The sequence below is a fragment of the Megalopta genalis genome, chromosome 2, assembly GCF_051020955.1.
Source record: "Megalopta genalis isolate 19385.01 chromosome 2, iyMegGena1_principal, whole genome shotgun sequence".
NCBI lineage: Eukaryota > Metazoa > Arthropoda > Insecta > Hymenoptera > Halictidae > Megalopta > Megalopta genalis.
In genome coordinates, this window is record NC_135014.1 from 5,038,367 (window position 1) to 5,059,359 (window position 20,993).

Sequence of the window (20,993 nt, forward strand, 5' to 3'; positions counted from 1 at the left end):
TCATTTGTATCGCATGGATTTGTAACTAATCCTTCTACTTCGAATTGATTTGTAGCTAAATCATGTGTTTCTCGTGGATTTGTAGCTAAACCTTCTACATCGCAATGATTTGAGGCTAAATCATGTGATTCGCTTGGATTTGGAGCTAACTCGTTTATTTCGTCTTCATTTGAAGATATATCACTTATATCGCAACTATCTGATGTTAAATCATTTGTGTCACATGGAATTGAAGCTAATCCTTCCGCTTCGAATTGATTTGAAGCTAAATCATGTGGTTCGCTTGGATTTGGAGCTAACTCGTTTATTTCGTCTGCAGTTGAAGCTATATCACTTATATCGCTACTATCTGATGTTAAATCATTTGTTTCGCATGGATTTGAAGCTAAACCTTCTACATCGCATTGTTATGAAGCTAAATCATGTGTTTCGCTTGGATTTGAAGTTATCCCTTTTGTTACGTCTGCATTTGACGCTATATCACTTATATCGCGTGTATCTGATGCTGAATCATTTGTATCGCATGGATTTGTAACTAATCCTTCTACTTCTAATTGATTTGAAGCTAAATCATGTGTTTCGCGTGGATTTGAAGCTAAACCTTCTACATCGCAATGATTTGAAGCTAAATCATGTGGTTCGCTTGGATTTGGAGCTAACTCGTTAATTTCGTCGGCATTTGAAGCTATATCACTTATATCGCAACTATCTGATGTTAAATCATTTGTGTCACATGGAATTGAAGCTAATCCTTCCGCTTCGAATTGATTTGAAGCTAAATCATGTGGTTCGCTTGGATTTGGAGCTAACTCGTTTATTTCGTCTGCAGTTGAAGCTATATCACTTATATCGCTACTATCTGACGTTAAATCATTTGTTTCGCATGGATTTGAAGCTAAACCTTCTACATCGCATTGTTATGAAGCTAAATCATGTGTTTCGCTTGGATTTGGAGCTAACTCGTTTATTTCGTCTTCATTTGAAGCTATATCACTTATATCGCAACTATCTGATGTTAAAACATTTGTGTCACATGGAATTGAAGCTAATCCTTCCGCTTCGAATTGATTTGAAGCTAAATCATGTGGTTCGCTTGGATTTGGAGCTAACTCGTTTATTTCGTCTGCAGTTGAAGCTATATCACTTATATCGCAACTATCTGATGTTAAATCATTTGTTTCGCATGGATTTGAAGCTAAACCTTCTACATCGCAATGATTTGAAGCTAAATCATGTGGTTCGCTTGGATTTGGAGCTAACTCGTTTATTTCGTCTGCAGTTGAAGCTATATCACTTATATCGCTACTATCTGATGTTAAATCATTTGTTTCGCATGGATTTGAAGCTAAACCTTCTACATCGCATTGTTATGAAGCTAAATCATGTGTTTCGCTTGGATTTGAAGTTATCTCTTTTGTTACGTCTGCATTTGACGCTATATCACTTATATCGCGTGTATCTGATGCTGAATCATTTGTATCGCATGGATTTGTAACTAATCCTTCTACTTCGAATTGATTTGAAGCTAAATCATGTGTTTCGCGTGGATTTGAAGCTAAACCTTCTACATCACAATGATTTGAAGCTAAATCATGTGGTTCGTTTGGATTTGGAGCTAACTCGTTTATTTCGTCTGCATTTGAAGCTATATCACTTATATCGCAACTATCTGATGTTAAATCATTTGTTTCGCATGGATTTGAAGCTAAACCTTCTACATCGCATTGATTTGCAGCTAAATCATGTGTTTCGCATGGATTAGAAGCTAACTCGTTTGTTTCCCCTGTATTCGAAGCTATATAATTTATATCGCAACTATCTGATGTTAAATCATTTGTTTCGCATGGATTTGAAGCTAAACCTTCTACATCGCAATGATTTGAAGCTAAATCATGTGATTCGCTTGGATTTGGAGCTAACTCGTTTATTTCGTCTTCATTTGAAGCTATATCACTTATATCCCAAGTGTTTGTAGCTAAATCATTTGTTTCGCTTGGATTTGAAGCTAAACCTTCTACATTGCATTGATTTAATGCTAAATCATGTTTTTCGCTGGGATATGAAGCTAACTCGTTTGTTTCGGCTGCATTTGAAGCTATATCTCTTATATTGCAAGTATCTGAAGCGAAATCATTTGTTTCACATGGATTTGAAGCTAAACCTTCTATATCGCATTGATTTCAAGCTAAATCATTTGTATCGCATGGATTTGAAGCTAAACCTTCTACATCGCATTGATTTGCAGATAAATCATGTGTTTCGCATGGATTAGAAGCTAAGTCGTTTGTTTCCCCTGTATTCGAAGCTATATCATTTATATCGCAACTATCTGATGTTAAATCATTTGTTTCGCATGGATTTGAAGCTAAACCTTCTACATCGCAATGACTTGAAGCTAAATCATGTGATTCGCTTGGATTTGGAGCTAACTCGTTTATTTCGTCTTCATTTGAAGCTATATCACTTATATCGCAACTATCTGATGTTAAATCATTTGTTTCGCATGGATTGGAGCTAAACCTTCTACATCGCATTGATTTGCAGCTAAATCATGTGTTTCGCATGAATTTGAAGCTAAACCTTCTACATCGCAATTATTTGAAACTAAATCATGTGATTCGCTTGGATTTGAAGCTATCTCGTTTGTTCCGTCTGCATTTGAAGCTATATAAATTATATCGCAACTATCTGATGTTAAATCATTTGTGTCAGATGGAATTGAAGCTGATCCTTCTGCTTCGAATTGATTTGAAGCTAAATCATGTGTTTCGCGTGGATTTGAAGCTAAACCTTCTACATCGCAATGATTTGAAGCTAAATCATGTGGTTCGCTTGGATTTGGAGCTAACTCGTTAATTTCGTCTGCATTTGAAGCTATATCACTTATATCGCAACTATCTGATGTTAAATCATTTGTGTCACATGGAATTGAAGCTAATCCTTCCGCTTCGAATTGATTTGTAGCTAAATCATGTGTTTCGCGTGGATTTGTAGCTAAACCTTCTACATCGCAATGATTTGAGGCTATATCATGTGATTCGCTTGGATTTGGAGCTAACTCGTTTATTTCGTCTTCATTTGAAGCTATATCACTTATATCGCAACTATCTGATGTTAAATCATTTGTGTCACATGGAATCGAAGCTAATCCTTCCGCTTCGAATTGATTTGAAGCTAAATCATGTGGTTCGCTTGGATTTGGAGCTAACTCGTTTATTTCGTCTGCAGTTGAAGCTATATCACTTATATCGCTACTATCTGATGTTAAATCATTTGTTTCGCATGGATTTGAAGCTAAACCTTCTACATCGCATTGTTATGAAGCTAAATCATGTGTTTCGCTTGGATTTGAAGTTATCTCTTTTGTTACGTCTGCATTTGACGCTATATCAATTATATCGCGTGTATCTGATGCTGAATCATTTGTATCGCATGGATTTGAAACTAATCCTTCTACTTCAAATTGATTTGAAGCTAAATCACGTGTTTCGCGTGGATTTGTAGCTAAACCTTCTACATCGCAATGATTTGAGGCTAAATCATGTGATTCGCTTGGATTTGGAGCTAACTCGTTTATTTCGTCTTCATTTGAAGCTATATCACTTATATCGCAACTATCTGATGTTAAATCATTTGTGTCACATGGAATTGAAGCTAATCCTTCCGCTTCGAATTGATTTGAAGCTAAATCATGTGGTTCGCTTGGATTTGGAGCTAACTCGTTTATTTCGTCTGCAGTTGAAGCTATATCACTTATATCGCTACTATCTGATGTTAAATCATTTGTTTCGCATGGATTTGAAGCTAAACCTTCTACATCGCATTGTTATGAAGCTAAATCATGTGTTTCGCTTGGATTTGAAGTTATCTCTTTTGTTACGTCTGCATTTGACGCTATATCACTTATATCGCGTGTATCTGATGCTGAATCATTTGTATCGCATGGATTTGTAACTAATCCTTCTACTTCGAATTGATTTGAAGCTAAATCATGTGTTTCGCGTGGATTTGAAGCTAAACCTTCTACATCACAATGATTTGAAGCTAAATCATGTGGTTCGCTTGGATTTGGAGCTAACTCGTTCATTTCGTCTGCATTTGAAGCTACATCACTTATATCGCAACTATCTGATGTTAAATCATTTGTTTCGCATGGATTTGAAGCTAAACCTTCTACATCGCATTGATTTGCAGCTAAATCATGTGTTTCGCATGGATTAGAAGCTAACTCGTTTGTTTCCCCTGTATTCGAAGCTATATCATTTATATCGCAACTATCTGATGTTAAATCATTTGTTTCGCATGGATTTGAAGCTAAACCTTCTACATCGCGTTGTTATGAAGCTAAATCATGTGTTTCGCTTGGATTTGAAGTTATCTCTTTTGTTACGTCTGCATTTGACGCTATATCACTTATATCGCATGTATCTGATGCTGAATCATTTGTATCGCATGGATTTGAAACTAAACCTTCTACTTCAAATTGATTTGAAGCTAAATCATGTGTTTCGCGTGGATTTGAAGCTAAACCTTCTACATCGCAATGATTTGAACCTAAATCATGTGGTTCGCTTGGATTTGGAGCTAACTCGTTTATTTCGTCTGCATTTGAAGCTATATCACTTATATCGCAACTATCTGATGTTAAATCATTTGTTTCGCATGGATTTGAAGCTAAACCTTCTACATCGCATTGATTTGCAGATAAATCATGTGTTTCGCATGGATTAGAAGATAAGTCGTTTGTTTCCCCTGTATTCGAAGCTATATCATTTATATCGCAACCATCTAATGTTAAATCATTTGTTTCGCATGGATTTGAAGCTAAACCTTCTACATCGCATTGTTATGAAGCTAAATCATGTGTTTCGCTTGGATTTGAAGTTATCACTTTTGTTATGTCTGCATTTGACGCTATATCACTTATATCGCGTGTATCTGATGCTGAATCATTTGTATCGAATGGATTTGTAACTAATCCTTCTACTTCGAATTGATTTGAAGCTAAATCATGTGTTTCGCGTTGATTTGAAGCTAAACCTTCTACATCGCAATGATTTGAAGCTAAATCATGTGATTCGCTTGGATTTGGAGCCAACTCGTTTATTTCGTCTTCATTTGAAGCTATATCACTTATATCCCAAGTGTTAGAAGCTAAATCATTTGTTTCGCTTGGATTTGAAGCTAAACATTCTACATCGCATTGTTATGAAGCTAAATCATGTGTTTCGCTTGGATTTGAAGCCATCTCTTTTGTTACGTCTGCATTTGACGCTATATCACTTATATCGCATGTATCTGATGCTGAATCATTTGTATCGCATGGATTTGAAACTAATCCTTCTACTTCGAATTGATTTGAAGCTAAATCATGTGTTTCGCGTGGATTTGAAGCTAAACATTCTACATCGCAATGATGTGAAGCTAAATCATGTGATTCGCTTGGATTTGGAGCTAACTCGTTTATTTCGTCTTCATTTGAAGCTATATCACTTATATCCCAAGTGTTTGTAGCTAAATCATTTGTTTCGCTTGGATTTGAAGCAAAACCTTCCACATTGCATTGATTTAATGCTAAATCATGATTTTCGCTGGGATATGAAGCTAACTTGTTTGTTTCGGCTGCATTTGAAGCTATATCTCTTATATCGCAAGTGTCTGAAGCGAAATCATTTGTTTCACATGGATTTGAAGCTAAACCTTCTATATCGCATTGATTTCAAGCTAAATCATGTGATTCGCTTGGATTTGGAGCTAACTCGTTTATTTCGTCTTCATTTGAAGCTATATCACTTATATCGCAACTATCTGATCTTAAATCATTTGTGTCACACGGAATTGAAGCTAAACCTTCAACATCGCAATGATTTGAAACTAAATCATGTGGTTCGCTTGGATTTGGAGCTAACTCGTTTCTTTCGTCTGCATTTGAAACTATATCACTTATATCGCAACTATCTGATGTTAAATCATTTGTTTCGCATGGATTTGAAGCTAAACCTTCTACATCGCATTGTTTTGAAGCTAAATCATGTGTTTCGCTTGGATTTGAAGCTATCTCTTTTGTTAAGTCTGCATTTGACGCTATATCACTTATATCGCATGTATCTGATGCTGATTCATTTGTATCGCATGGATTTGAAACTAATCCTTCTACTTCGAATTGATTTGAACCTAAATCATGTGTTTCGCGTGGATTTGAAGCTAAACCTTCTACATCGCATTGATTTAAAGCTAAATCATGTCTTTCGCTTGGATATGAAGCTAACTCGTTTGTTTCGTCTGCATTTGAAGCTATATCTCTTATATCGCAAGTATCTGAAGCTATATCATTTGTGTCGCATGGATTTGAAGCTAAACATTCTATATCGCATTAATTTGAGGCTAAATCATGTGTTTCGCATGGATTTGAAGCTAACTCGGTTGTTTCACTTGCATTTGAAGATATATCACTTATATCGCAACTATCTGATGTTAAATCATTTGTTGCGTATAGATTTGAATCTAATCCTTCTACTTCGAAATGATTTGAAGCTAAATCATGTGCTTGGCATGGATTTGAAGCTAACTCGTTTGTTTCGTCTGCATTTGAAGCTATATCTCTTATATCGCAAGTATCTGAAGCTATATCATTTGTGTCGCATGGATTTGAAGCTAAACATTCTATATCGCATTGATTTGCAGCTCTATCATGTGTTTCGCTTGGATTCGGAGCTAACTCGTTTATTTCGTCAGCATTTGAAGCTATATCACATATATCCCAAGCGTTTGAAAGTAAATCATTTGTTTCGCATGGATTTGAAGTTAAACCTTCTACATCGCAATGATTTGAAGCTAAATCATGTGATTCGCTTCGATATGAAGCCAACTCGTTTGATTAGTCTGCATTTGAAGCTATATCTCTTATATCGCAAGTATCTAAAGCTATATCAATTGTGTCGCATGGATTTGAAGCTAAACCTTCTATATCGCATTTATTTCAAGCTGAATCATGTGTTTCGTTTGGATTTGATGCTAACTCGTTTGATTCGTCTGCATTTGAAGCTATATCTCTTATATCGCAACTATCTGATGTTGAATCATTTGTTTCGCATGGATTTGAAGCTAAACCTTCTACATCGAAATGATTTGAAGCTACATCATGTGGTTCGCTTGGATTTGGATCTAACTCGTTTATTTCGTCTGCATTTGAAGCTATATCACTTATATCGCTACTATCTGATGTTAAATCATTTGTGTCACATGGAATTGAAGCTAATCCTTACGCTTCGAATTGATTTGAAGCTAAATCATGTGGTTCGCTTGGATTTGAAGCTAACTCGTTTATTTCGTCTGCAGTTGAAGCTATATCACTTATATCGCTACTATCTGATGTTAAATCATTTGTTTCGCATGGATTTGAAGCTAAACCTTCTACATCGCATTGTTATGAAGCTAAATCATGTGTTTCGCTTGGATTTGAAGTTATCCCTTTTGTTACGTCTGCATTTGACGCGATATCACTTATATCGCATGTATCTGATGCTGAATCATTTGTATCGCATGGATTTGTAACTAATCCTTCTACTTCTAATTGATTTGAAGCTAAGTCTTGTGTTTCGCGTGGATTTGAAGCTAAACCTTCAACATCGCAATGATTTGAAACTAAATCATGTGGTTCGCTTGGATTTGGAGCTAACTCGTTTCTTTCGTCTGCATTTGAAACTATATCACTTATATCGCAACTATCTGATGTTAAATCATTTGTTTCGCATGGATTTGAAGCTAAACTTTCTACATCGCATTGTTTTGAAGCTAAATCATGTGTTTCGCTAGGATTTGAAGCTATCTCTTTTGTTAAGTCTGCATTTGACGCTATATCACTTATATCGCATGTATCTGATGCTGATTCATTTGTATCGCATGGATTAGAAACTAATCCTTCTACTTCGAATTGATTTGAACCTAAATCATGTGTTTCGCGTGGATTTGAAGCTAAACCTTCTACATCGCATTGTTATGAAGCTAAATCATGTGTTTCGCTTGGATTTGGAGCCATCTCTTTTGTTACGTCTGCATTTGACGCTATATCACTTAGAACGCAAGTATCTGAAGCTAAATCAATTGTGTCGCATGGATTTGAAGCTAAACCTTCTATATCGCACTAATTAGAATCATAATCATCTGTTTCGCATGGATTTGAATCTAAACCTTCTACATCGCATTGATTTAAAGCTAAATCATGTGTTTCGCTTGGATATGAAGCTAACTCGTTTGTTTCGTCTGCATTTGAAGCTATATCTCTTATATCGCAAGTATCTGAAGCTAAATCATTTGTATCGCATGGATGTGAAGCTAATCCTTCTACTTCGAATTGATTTGAAGCTAAATCATGTGTTTGGCTTGGATATGAATCTAACTCGTTTGTTTCGCCCGAATTTGAAGCTATATCTCTTATATCGGAAGTATCTGAAGCTATATCATTTGTGTCGCATGGATTTGAAGCTAAACCTTCTACATCGCAATGATTTGAAGCTAAATCATGTGGTTCGCTCGGATTTGGAGCTAACTCGTTTATTTCGTCTGCATTTGAAGCTATATCACTTATATTGCAACTAGCTGATGTTAAATCATTTGTTTCGCATGGATTTGAAGCTAAACCTTCTACATCGCATTGATTTGCAGCTAAATCATGTGTTTCGCATGGATTTGAAGCTAAACCTTCTACATCGCATTGATTTGAAGCTAAATCATGTGTTTCGCTTGGATTTGAAGCCATCTCGTTTGTTTCGTCTGCATTTGGAGCTAAATCACTTATATCGCAAGTATCTGGAGCTATATCATTTGTGTCGCTTGGATTTGAAGCTAAACCTTCACCACTGCATTGATTTGCAGCTAAATCATGTGTTTCGCATTGATTTGAAGCTAACTCGTTTGTTTCACTTGCATTTGAAGCTATATCACTTATATCGCAACTATCTGATGTTAAATCACTTGTTTCGCATAGATTTGAATCTAATCCGTCTACTTCGAAATGATTTGAAGCTAAATCATGTGCTTCGCATGGATTTGATGCTAACTCGTTTGTTTCGTCTGCATTTGAAGCTATATCTCTTATATCGCAAGTATCTGAAGCTATATCATTTGTGTCGCATGGATTTGAAGCTAAACCTTCTATATCGCATTAATTTGAGGCTAAATCATGTGTTTCGCATGGATTTGAAGCTAACTCGTTTGTTTCACTTGCATTTGAAGCTATATCACTTATATCGCAACTATCTGATGTTAAATCATTTGTTGCGTATAGATTTGAATCTAATCCTTCTACTTCGAAATGATTTGAAGCTAAATCATGTGCTTGGCATGGATTTGAAGCTAACTCGTTTGTTTCGTCTGCATTTGAAGCTATATCTCTTATATCGCAAGTATCTGAAGCTATATCATTTGTGTCGCATGGATTTGAAGCTAAACATTCTATATCGCATTGATTTGCAGCTCTATCATGTGTTTCGCTTGGATTCGGAGCTAACTCGTTTATTTCGTCAGCATTTGAAGCTATATCACATATATCCCAATCGTTTGAAAGTAAATCATTTGTTTCGCATGGATTTGAAGTTAAACCTTCTACATCGCAATGATTTGAAGCTAAATCATGTGATTCGCTTCGATATGAAGCCAACTCGTTTGATTCGTCTGCATTTGAAGCTATATCTCTTATATCGCAAGTATCTAAAGCTATATCAATTGTGACGCATGGATTTGAAGCTAAACCTTCTATATCGCATTTATTTCAAGCTGAATCATGTGTTTCGTTTGGATTTGATGCTAACTCGTTTGTTTCCCCTGCATTTGAAGTTATATCACTTATATCGCAACTATCTGATGTTGAATCATTTGTTTCGCATGGATTTGAAGCTAAACCTTCTACATCGCATTGATTTAGAGCTAAATCATGTGTTTCGCTTGAATATGATGCTAACTCGTTGTTTCGTCTGCATTTGAAGCTATATCACTTATATCGCAAGTATCTGCAGCTTATTCATTTGTGTCGAATGGATTTGAAGCTAAACCTTCTACATAGAATTCATTTGAAGCATAATCATGTGTTTTGCATGGATTTGAAGCAAACTCGTTTGTTCCTCCTGCATTTGAAGCTATATCACTTATATCGCTAGTGTCTGAAGCTAAACCTTCTACATCGCATTGATTTGCAGCTAAATCATGTGTTTCGCATGGATTTGAAGCTAACACGTTTGTTTCCTCTGCATTTTAAACTATATCACATATATCCCAAGCGTTTGAAAGTAAATCATTTGTGTCGCATGGATTTGAAGCTAAACCTTCTACATAGCATTGATTTGAAGCATAATCATGTGTTTTGGATGGATTTGAATCTAACTCATTTGTTTCTCCTGCATTTGAAGCTATATCACTTATATCGCATGTATCTGATGCTAAGTCATTTTTATCGCATTTATTGGTAGCTAATCCTTCTACTTCGAATTGATTTGCAGCTAAATCATGTGTTTCGCATGGATTGAAGCTAACAAGTTTGTTTCGTCTGCGTTTTAAGCTATATCACTTATATCCCAAGTGTTTGAAGCTAAATCATTTGTTTCGCATGTATTTGAATCTAAACCTTGTACATCGCATTGATTTAAAGCTAAATCATTTGTGTCGCATGGATTTGAAGCTAAACCTTCTATATCGCACTAATTAGAATCATAATCATCTGTTTTGCATGGATTTGAAGCTAACTCGTTTGTTTCTCCTGCATTTGAAGCTATATCACTTATATCGCATGTACCTGATGTTAAATCATTTGTTTCGCATGGATTTGAATCTAAACCTTCTACATCGCATTGATTTAAAGCTAAATCATGTGTTTCGCTTGGATATGAAGCTAACTCGTTTGTTTCGTCTGCATTTGAAGCTATATCTCTTATATCGCAAGTATCTGAAGCTAAATCATTTGTATCGCATGGATTTGAAGCTAATCCTTCTACTTCGAATTGATTTGAAGCTAAATCATGTGTTTGGCTTGGATATGAATCTAACTCGTTTGTTTCGCCCGAATTTGAAGCTATATCTCTTATATCGGAAGTATCTGAAGCTATATCATTTGTGTCGCATGGATTTGAAGCTAAACCTTCTACATCGCAATGATTTGAAGCTAAATCATGTGGTTCGCTTGGATTTGGAGCTAACTCGTTTATTTCGTTTGCATTTGAAGCTATATCACTTATATCGCAACTATCTGATGTTAAATCATTTGTTTCGTATGGATTTGAAGCTAAACCTTCTACATCGCATTGATTTAAAGCTAAATCATGTCTTTCGCTTGGATATGAAGCTAACTCGTTTGTTTCGTCTGCATTTGAAGCTATATCTCTTATATCGCAACTATCTGAAGCTAAATCATTTGTATCGCATGGATTTGAAGCTAAACCTTCTACATCGCATTGATCTGAAGCTAAATCATGTCTTTCGCTTGGATATGAAGCTAACTCGTTTGTTTCGTCTGCATTTGAAGCTATATCTCTTATATCGCAACTATCTGAAGCTAAATCATTTGTATCGCATGGATTTGAAGCTAAACCTTCTACATCGCATTGATTTGAAGCTAAATCATGTGTTTCGCTTGGATTTGAAGCCATCTCGTTTGTTTCGTCTGCATTTGGAGCTAAATCACTTATATCGCAAGTATCTGGAGCTATATCATTTGTGTCGCATGGATTTGAAGCTAAACCTTCACCACTGCATTGATTTGCAGCTAAATCATGTGTTTCGCATTGATTTGAAGCTAACTCGTTTGTTTCACTTGCATTTGAAGCTATATCACTTATATCGCAAGTATCTGATGTTAAATCATTTGTTTCGCATAGATTTGAATCTAATCCGTCTACTTCGAAATGATTTGAAGCTAAATCATGTGCTTCGCATGGATTTGAAGCTAACTCGTTTGTTTCGTCTGCATTTGAAGCTATATCTCTTATATCGCAAGTATCTGAAGCTATATCATTTGTGTCGCATGGATTTGAAGCTAAACCTTCTATATCGCATTAATTTGAGGCTAAATCATGTGTTTCGCATGGATTTGAAGCTAACTCGTTTGTTTCACTTGCATTTGAAGCTATATCACTTATATCGCAACTATCTGATGTTAAATCATTTGTTGCGTATAGATTTGAATCTAATCCTTCTACTTCGAAATGATTTGAAGCTAAATCATGTGCTTGGCATGGATTTGAAGCTAACTCGTTTGTTTCGTCTGTATTTGAAGCTATATCTCTTATATCGCAAGTATCTGAAGCTATATCATTTGTGTCGCATGGATTTGAAGCTAAACATTCTATATCGCATTGATTTGCAGCTCTATCATGTGTTTCGCTTGGATTCGGGGCTAACTCGTTTATTTCGTCAGCATTTGAAGCTATATCACATATATCCCAAGCGTTTGAAAGTAAATCATTTGTTTCGCATGGATTTGAAGTTAAACCTTCTACATCGCAATGATTTGAAGCTAAATCATGTGATTCGCTTCGATATGAAGCCAACTCGTTTGATTAGTCTGCATTTGAAGCTATATTTCTTATATCGCAAGTATCTAAAGCTATATCATTTGTGTCACATGGATTTGAAGCTAAACCTTCTATATCGCATTTATTTGAAGCTGAATCATGTGTTTCGTTTGGATTTGATGCTAACTCGTTGTTTCGTCTGCATTTGAAGCTATATCACTTATATCGCAAGTATCTGAAGCTTATTCATTTGTGTCGAATGGATTTGAAGCTAAACCTTCTACATAGAATTCATTTGAAGCATAATCATGTGTTTTGCATGGATTTGAAGCAAACTCGTTTGTTCCTCCTGCATTTGAAGCTATATCACTTATATCGCTAGTGTCTGAAGCTAAACCTTCTACATCGCATTGATTTGCAGCTAAATCATGTGTTTCGCATGGATTTGAAGCTAACACGTTTGTTTCCTCTGCATTTTAAACTATATCACATATATCCCAAGCGTTTGAAAGTAAATCATTTGTGTCGCATGGATTTGAAGCTAAACCTTCTACATAGCATTGATTTGAAGCATAATCATGTGTTTTGGATGGATTTGAATCTAACTCATTTGTTTCTCCTGCATTTGAAGCTATATCACTTATATCGCATGTATCTGATGCTAAGTCATTTTTATCGCATTTATTGGTAGCTAATCCTTCTACTTCGAATTGATTTGCAGCTAAATCATGTGTTTCGCATGGATTGAAGCTAACAAGTTTGTTTCGTCTGCGTTTTAAGCTATATCACTTATATCCCAAGTGTTTGAAGCTAAATCATTTGTTTCGCATGTATTTGAATCTAAACCTTGTACATCGCATTGATTTAAAGCTAAATCATGTGTTTCGCATGGATTTGAAGCTAACTCGTATGTTTCGAATGCATTTGAAGCTATATCACATATATCCCAAGCGTTAGAAAGTAAATCATTTGTTTCGCATGGATTTGAAGTTGAACCTTCTACATCGCAATGATTTGAAGCTAAATCATGTGGTTCGCTTGGATTTGGAGCTAACTCGTTTGTTACGTCTACATTTCACGCTACATCACTTATATCGCATGTATCTGATGCTGAATCATTTGTATCGCATGGATTTGAAACTAATCCTTCTACTTCAAATTGATTTGAAGCTAAATCATGTGTTTCGCGTGGATTTGAAGCTGAACCTTCTACATCGCAACGATTTGAAGCTAAATCATGTGATTCGCTTGGATTTGGAGCTAACTCGTTTATTTCGTCTTCATTTGAAGCTGTATCACTTATATCGCAACTATCTGATGTTAAATCATTTGTTTCGCATGGATTGGAGCTAAACCTTCTACATCGCATTGATTTGAAGCATAATCATGTGTTTTGCATGGATTTGAAGCTAACTCGTTTGTTTCTCCTGAATTTGAAGCTATATCACTTATATCGCATGTATCTGATGCTGAATCATTTGTATCGCATTGATTTGTAACTAATCCTTTTACTTCGAATTGATTGCTAGCTAAATCATGTGTTTCGCGTGGATTTGTAGCTAAACCTTCTACATCGCAATGATTTGAGGCTAAATCATGTGATTCGCTTGGATTTGGAGCTAACTCGTTTATTTCTTCTTCATTTGAAGCTATATCACTTATATCCCAAGTGTTTGTAGCTAAATCATTTGTTTCGCTTGGATTTGAAGCTAAACCTTCTACATTGCATTGATTTAATGCTAAATCATGTTTTTCGCGGGGATATGAAGCTAACTCGTTTGTTTCGTCTGCATTTGAAGCTATATCTCTTATATCGCAAGTATCTGAAGCTATATCATTTGTGTCGCATGGATTTGAAGCTAAACATTCTATATCGCATTGATTTGAAGCTAAATCATGTGTTTCGCATGGATTTGAAGCTAACTCGTTTGTTTCACTTGCATTTGAAGCTATATCACTTATATCGCAACTATCTGATGTTAAATCATTTGTTGCGTATAGATTTGAATCTAATCCTTCTACTTCGAAATGATTTGAAGCTAAATCATGTGCTTGGCATGGATTTGAAGCTAACTCGTTTGTTTCGTCTGCATTTGAAGCTATATCTCTTATATCGCAAGTATCTGAAGCTATATCATTTGTGTCGCATGGATTTGAAGCTAAACATTCTATATCGCATTGATTTGAAGCTAAGTCATGTGTTTCGCTTGGATTTGAAGCTATCTCGTTTTTTTCGTCTGCATTTGAAGCTATATCACTTATATCGCAACTATCTTATGTTAAATCATTGATTCCGCATGGATTTGAAGCTAAACCTTCTAGATCGCATTTATTTGCAGCTGAATCATGTGTTTCGCTTGATTTGAAGCTAACTCGTTTGTTTCTTCTGCATTTGAAGCTATATCACTTATATCCCAAGTGTTTGAAGCTAAATCAAATTTTTCGCATGGATTTGAAGCTAAACCTTCTATATCGCATTGATTTGAAGCTAAATCGTGTGTTTGGCGTGTATTTGACGCTAAACCTTCTACATCGCATTGATTTGAAGCTAAGTCATGTGTTTCGCTTGGATTTGAAGCTATCTCGTTTTTTTCGTCTACATTTGAAGCTATATCACTTATATCGCAACTATCCGATTTTAAATCATTTGTTTCGCATGGATTTGAAGCTAAATCTTCTACATCGCATTTATTTGCAGCTGAATCATGTGTTTCGTATGGATTTGAAGCTAACTCGTTTGCTTCGTCTGCATTTGAAGCTATATCTCTTATATCGCAAGTATCTGAAGCGAAATCATTTGTGTCACATGTATTTGATGCTAAACCTTCTATATCGCATTGATTTCAAGCTAAATCATGTGTTTCGCGTGGATTTGAAGCTAAACCTTCTACATCGCAATTATTTGAAGCTAAATCATGTGATTCGATTGGATTTGAAGCTATCTCGTTTGTTCCGTCTGCATTTGAAGCTATATAACTTATATCGCAACTATCTGATGTTAAATCATTTGTTTCGCATGGATTTGAAGCTAACTCGTTTGTTTCGTCTCCATTTGAAGCTATATCTCTTATATCGCAAGTATCTGAAACTATATCATTTGTGTCGCATGGATTTGAAGATAAACTTTCTATTTCGCATTGATTTGAAGCTAAATCATGTGTTTCGCGTGGATTTGAAGCTAAACCTTCTAAATCGCATTGATTTGAAGCTAAATCATGTGTTTCGCTTGGATTTGAAACTATCTCGTTTGTTACGTCTGCATTTGAAGCTATATCACATATATCGCAACTATTTGATGTTAAATCATTTGTGTCGCATGGATTTGAAGCTAAACCTTCTATATCGCTTTATTCTGAAGCATAATCATCTGTTTTGCATGGCTTTGAAGCTAACGCGTTTGTGTTTCTCTTGCATTTGAAGCTATATCACTTATATCGCATGTACCTGATGTTAAATCATTTGTTTCGCATGGATTTGAAGCTAAACCTTCTACATCGCATTGATTTAAAGCTAAAGCATGTCTTTCGCTTGGATATGAAGTTAACTCGTTTGTTTCGTCTGCATTTGAAGCTATATCACTTATATCGCAACTATCTGATGTTAAATCATTTGTTTCGAATGGACTTGAAGCTAAATCTTCAACACTGCATTGATTTGCAGCTAAATCATGTGTTTCGCAGTGATTTGAAGCTAACTCGTTTGTTTCTCTTGCATTTGAAGCTATATCACTTATATCGCAACTATCTGATGTTAAATCATTTGTTTCGCATAGATTTGAATCTAATCCTTCTACTTCGAAATGATTTGAAGCTAACTCGTTTGTTTCGTCTGCATTTGAAGCTATATCTCTTATATCGCAAGTATCTGAAGCTATATCATTTGTGTCGCCTGGATTTGAAGCTAAACCTTCTATATCGCATTGATTTGAAGCTAAATCATGTGTTTCGCATGGATTTGAAGCTAAACCTTTTCTATCGCATTGATTTGAAGCTAAATCATGTGTTTCGAATGGATTTGAAGCTAAATCTTCAACACTGCATTGATTTGCAGCTAAATCATGTGTTTCGCATTGATTTGAAGCTAACTCGTTTGTTTCTCTTGCATTTGAAGCTATATCACTTATATCGCAACTATCTGATGTTAAATCATTTGTTTCGCATAGATTTGAATCTAATCCTTCTACTTCGAAATGATTTGAAGCTAAATCATGTGTTTCGCTTGGATTTGAAGCTATCCAGTTTGTTACGTCTGCATTTGAAGCTATATCACTTATATCCCAAGTGTTTGAAGCTAAATCATTTGTTTCGCATGGATTTGAAGCTAAACCTTCTATATCGCATTGATTTGAAGCTAAATCATGTGTTTCGCGTGGATGTGAAGCTCACTCGTTTGCTTCGTCTGCATTTGAAGCTATATCACTTATATCCCACGTGTTTGAAGCTAAATCATATGTTTCGCATGGATTTGAAGTTAATCCTTCTATATCGCATTGATTTGAAGCTAAATCATGTGACTCGCTTGGATTTGGATCTAACTCGTTTATTTCGTCTGCATTTGAAGCTATATCACTTATATCGCAACTATCTGATGTTAAATCATTTGTTTCGCATGGATTTGAAGCTAAACCTTCTACATCGCATTGATTTAAAGCTAAAGCATGTCTTTCGCATGGATTTGAAGCTAACTCGTTTGTTTCGTCTGCATTTGAAGCTATATCACTTATATCGCAACTATCTGATGTTAAATCATTTGTTTCGCATGGATTTGAAGCTAAACCTTCTACATCGCATTGATTTGAATCTAAATCATGTGTTTCGCATGGATTTGAAGCTAACTCGTTTGTGTTTCTCTTGCATTTGAAGCTATATCACTTATATCGCATGTACCTGATGTTAAATCATTTGTTTCGCATGGATTTGAGGCTAAACCTTCTACATCGCATTGATTTAAAGCTAAATCATGTCTTTCGCTTGGATATGAAGCTAACTCGTTTGTTTCGTCTGCATTTGAAGCTATATCTCGTATATCGCAAGTATCTGAAGCTAAATCATTTGTATCGCATGGATTTGAAGCTAAACCTTCTACATCGCATTGATTTGAAGCTAAATCATGTGTTTCGCTTGGATTTGAAGCTAAACCTTCTATATCGCATTGATTTGAAGCTAAATCATGTGTTTCGCGTGGATTTGAAGCTCACTCGTTTGCTTCGTCTGCATTTGAAGCTATATCACTTATATCCCACGTGTTTGAAGCTAAATCATTTGTTTCGCATGGATTTGAAGCTAACTCGTTTGTTTCGTCTCCATTTGAAGCTATATCTCTTATATCGCAAGTATCTGAAACTATATCATTTGTGTCGCATGGATTTGAAGATAAACCTTCTATTTCGCATTGATTTGAAGCTAAATCATGTGTTTCGCGTGGATTTGAAGCTCACTCGTTTGCTTCGTCTGCATTTGAAGCTATATCACTTATATCCCACGTGTTTGAAGCTAAATCATTTGTTTCGCATGGATTTGAAGCTAACTCGTTTGTTTCGTCTGCATTTGAAGCTATATCACTTATATCGCAACTATCTGATGTTAAATCATTTGTTTCGCATGGATTTGAAGCTAAACCTTCTACATCGCATTGATTTGAATCTAAATCATGTGTTTCGCATGGATTTGAAGCTAACTCGTTTGTGTTTCTCTTGCATTTGAAGCTATATCACTTATATCGCATGTACCTGATGTTAAATCATTTGTTTCGCATGGATTTGAAGCTAAACCTTCTACATCGCATTGATTTAAAGCTAAATCATGTCTTTCGCTTGGATATGAAGCTAACTCGTTTGTTTCGTCTGCATTTGAAGCTATATCTCTTATATCGCAAGTATCTCAAGCTAAATCATTTGTATCGCATGGATTTGAAGCTAAACCTTCTACATCGCATTGATTTGAAGCTAAATCATGTGTTTCGCTTGGATTTGAAGCTAAACCTTCTATATCGCATTGATTTGAAGCTAAATCATGTGTTTCGCGTGGATTTGAAGCTCACTCGTTTGCTTCGTCTGCATTTGAAGCTATATCACTTATATCCCACGTGTTTGAAGCTAAATCATTTGTTTCGCATGGATTTGAAGCTAACTCGTTTGTTTCGTCTCCATTTGAAGCTATATCTCTTATATCGCAAGTATCTGAAACTATATCATTTGTGTCGCATGGATTTGAAGATAAACCTTCTATTTCGCAATTATTTGAAGCTAAATCATGTGATTCGATTGGATTTGAAGCTATCTCGTTTGTTCCGTCTGCATTTGAAGCTATATAACTTATATCGCAACTATCTGATGTTAAATCATTTGTTTCGCATGGATTTGAAGCTAACTCGTTTGTTTCGTCTCCATTTGAAGCTATATCTCTTATATCGCAAGTATCTGAAACTATATCATTTGTGTCGCATGGATTTGAAGATAAACTTTCTATTTCGCATTGATTTGAAGCTAAATCATGTGTTTCGCGTGGATTTGAAGCTAAACCTTCTAAATCGCATTGATTTGAAGCTAAATCATGTGTTTCGCTTGGATTTGAAACTATCTCGTTTGTTACGTCTGCATTTGAAGCTATATCACATATATCGCAACTATTTGATGTTAAATCATTTGTGTCGCATGGATTTGAAGCTAAACCTTCTATATCGCTTTATTCTGAAGCATAATCATCTGTTTTGCATGGCTTTGAAGCTAACGCGTTTGTGTTTCTCTTGCATTTGAAGCTATATCACTTATATCGCATGTACCTGATGTTAAATCATTTGTTTCGCATGGATTTGAAGCTAAACCTTCTACATCGCATTGATTTAAAGCTAAAGCATGTCTTTCGCTTGGATATGAAGTTAACTCGTTTGTTTCGTCTGCATTTGAAGCTATATCACTTATATCGCAACTATCTGATGTTAAATCATTTGTTTCGCATAGATTTGAATCTAATCCTTCTACTTCGAAATGATTTGAAGCTAAATCATGTGTTTCGCTTGGATTTGAAGCTATCCAGTTTGTTACGTCTGCATTTGAAGCTATATCACTTATATCCCAAGTGTTTGAAGCTAAATCATTTGTTTCGCATGGATTTGAAGCTAAACCTTCTATATCGCATTGATTTGAAGCTAAATCATGTGTTTCGCGTGGATGTGAAGCTCACTCGTTTGCTTCGTCTGCATTTGAAGCTATATCACTTATATCCCACGTGTTTGAAGCTAAATCATATGTTTCGCATGGATTTGAAGTTAATCCTTCTATATCGCATTGATTTGAAGCTAAATCATGTGACTCGCTTGGATTTGGATCTAACTCGTTTATTTCGTCTGCATTTGAAGCTATATCACTTATATCGCAACTATCTGATGTTAAATCATTTGTTTCGCATGGATTTGAAGCTAAACCTTCTACATCGCATTGATTTAAAGCTAAAGCATGTCTTTCGCATGGATTTGAAGCTAACTCGTTTGTTTCGTCTGCATTTGAAGCTATATCACTTATATCGCAACTATCTGATGTTAAATCATTTGTTTCGCATGGATTTGAAGCTAAACCTTCTACATCGCATTGATTTGAATCTAAATCATGTGTTTCGCATGGATTTGAAGCTAACTCGTTTGTGTTTCTCTTGCATTTGAAGCTATATCACTTATATCGCATGTACCTGATGTTAAATCATTTGTTTCGCATGGATTTGAGGCTAAACCTTCTACATCGCATTGATTTAAAGCTAAATCATGTCTTTCGCTTGGATATGAAGCTAACTCGTTTGTTTCGTCTGCATTTGAAGCTATATCTCTTATATCGCAAGTATCTGAAGCTAAATCATTTGTATCGCATGGATTTGAAGCTAAACCTTCTACATCGCATTGATTTGAAGCTAAATCATGTGTTTCGCTTGGATTTGAAGCTAAACCTTCTATATCGCATTGATTTGAAGCTAAATCATGTGTTTCGCGTGGATTTGAAGCTCACTCGTTTGCTTCGTCTGCATTTGAAGCTATATCACTTATATCCCACGTGTTTGAAGCTAAATCATTTGTTTCGCATGGATTTGAAGCTAACTCGTTTGTTTCGTCTCCATTTGAAGCTATATCTCTTATATCGCAAGTATCTGAAACTATATCATTTGTGTCGCATGGATTTGAAGATAACCTTCTATTTCGCATTGATTTGAAGCTAAATCATGTGTTTCGCGTGGATTTGAAGCTCACTCGTTTGCTTCGTCTGCATTTGAAGCTATATCACTTATATCCCACGTGTTTGAAGCTAAATCATTTGTTTCGCATGGATTTGAAGCTAACTCGTTTGTTTCGTCTGCATTTGAAGCTATATCACTTATATCGCAACTATCTGATGTTAAATCATTTGTTTCGCATGGATTTGAAGCTAAACCTTCTACATCGCATTGATTTGAATCTAAATCATGTGTTTCGCATGGATTTGAAGCTAACTCGTTTGTGTTTCTCTTGCAT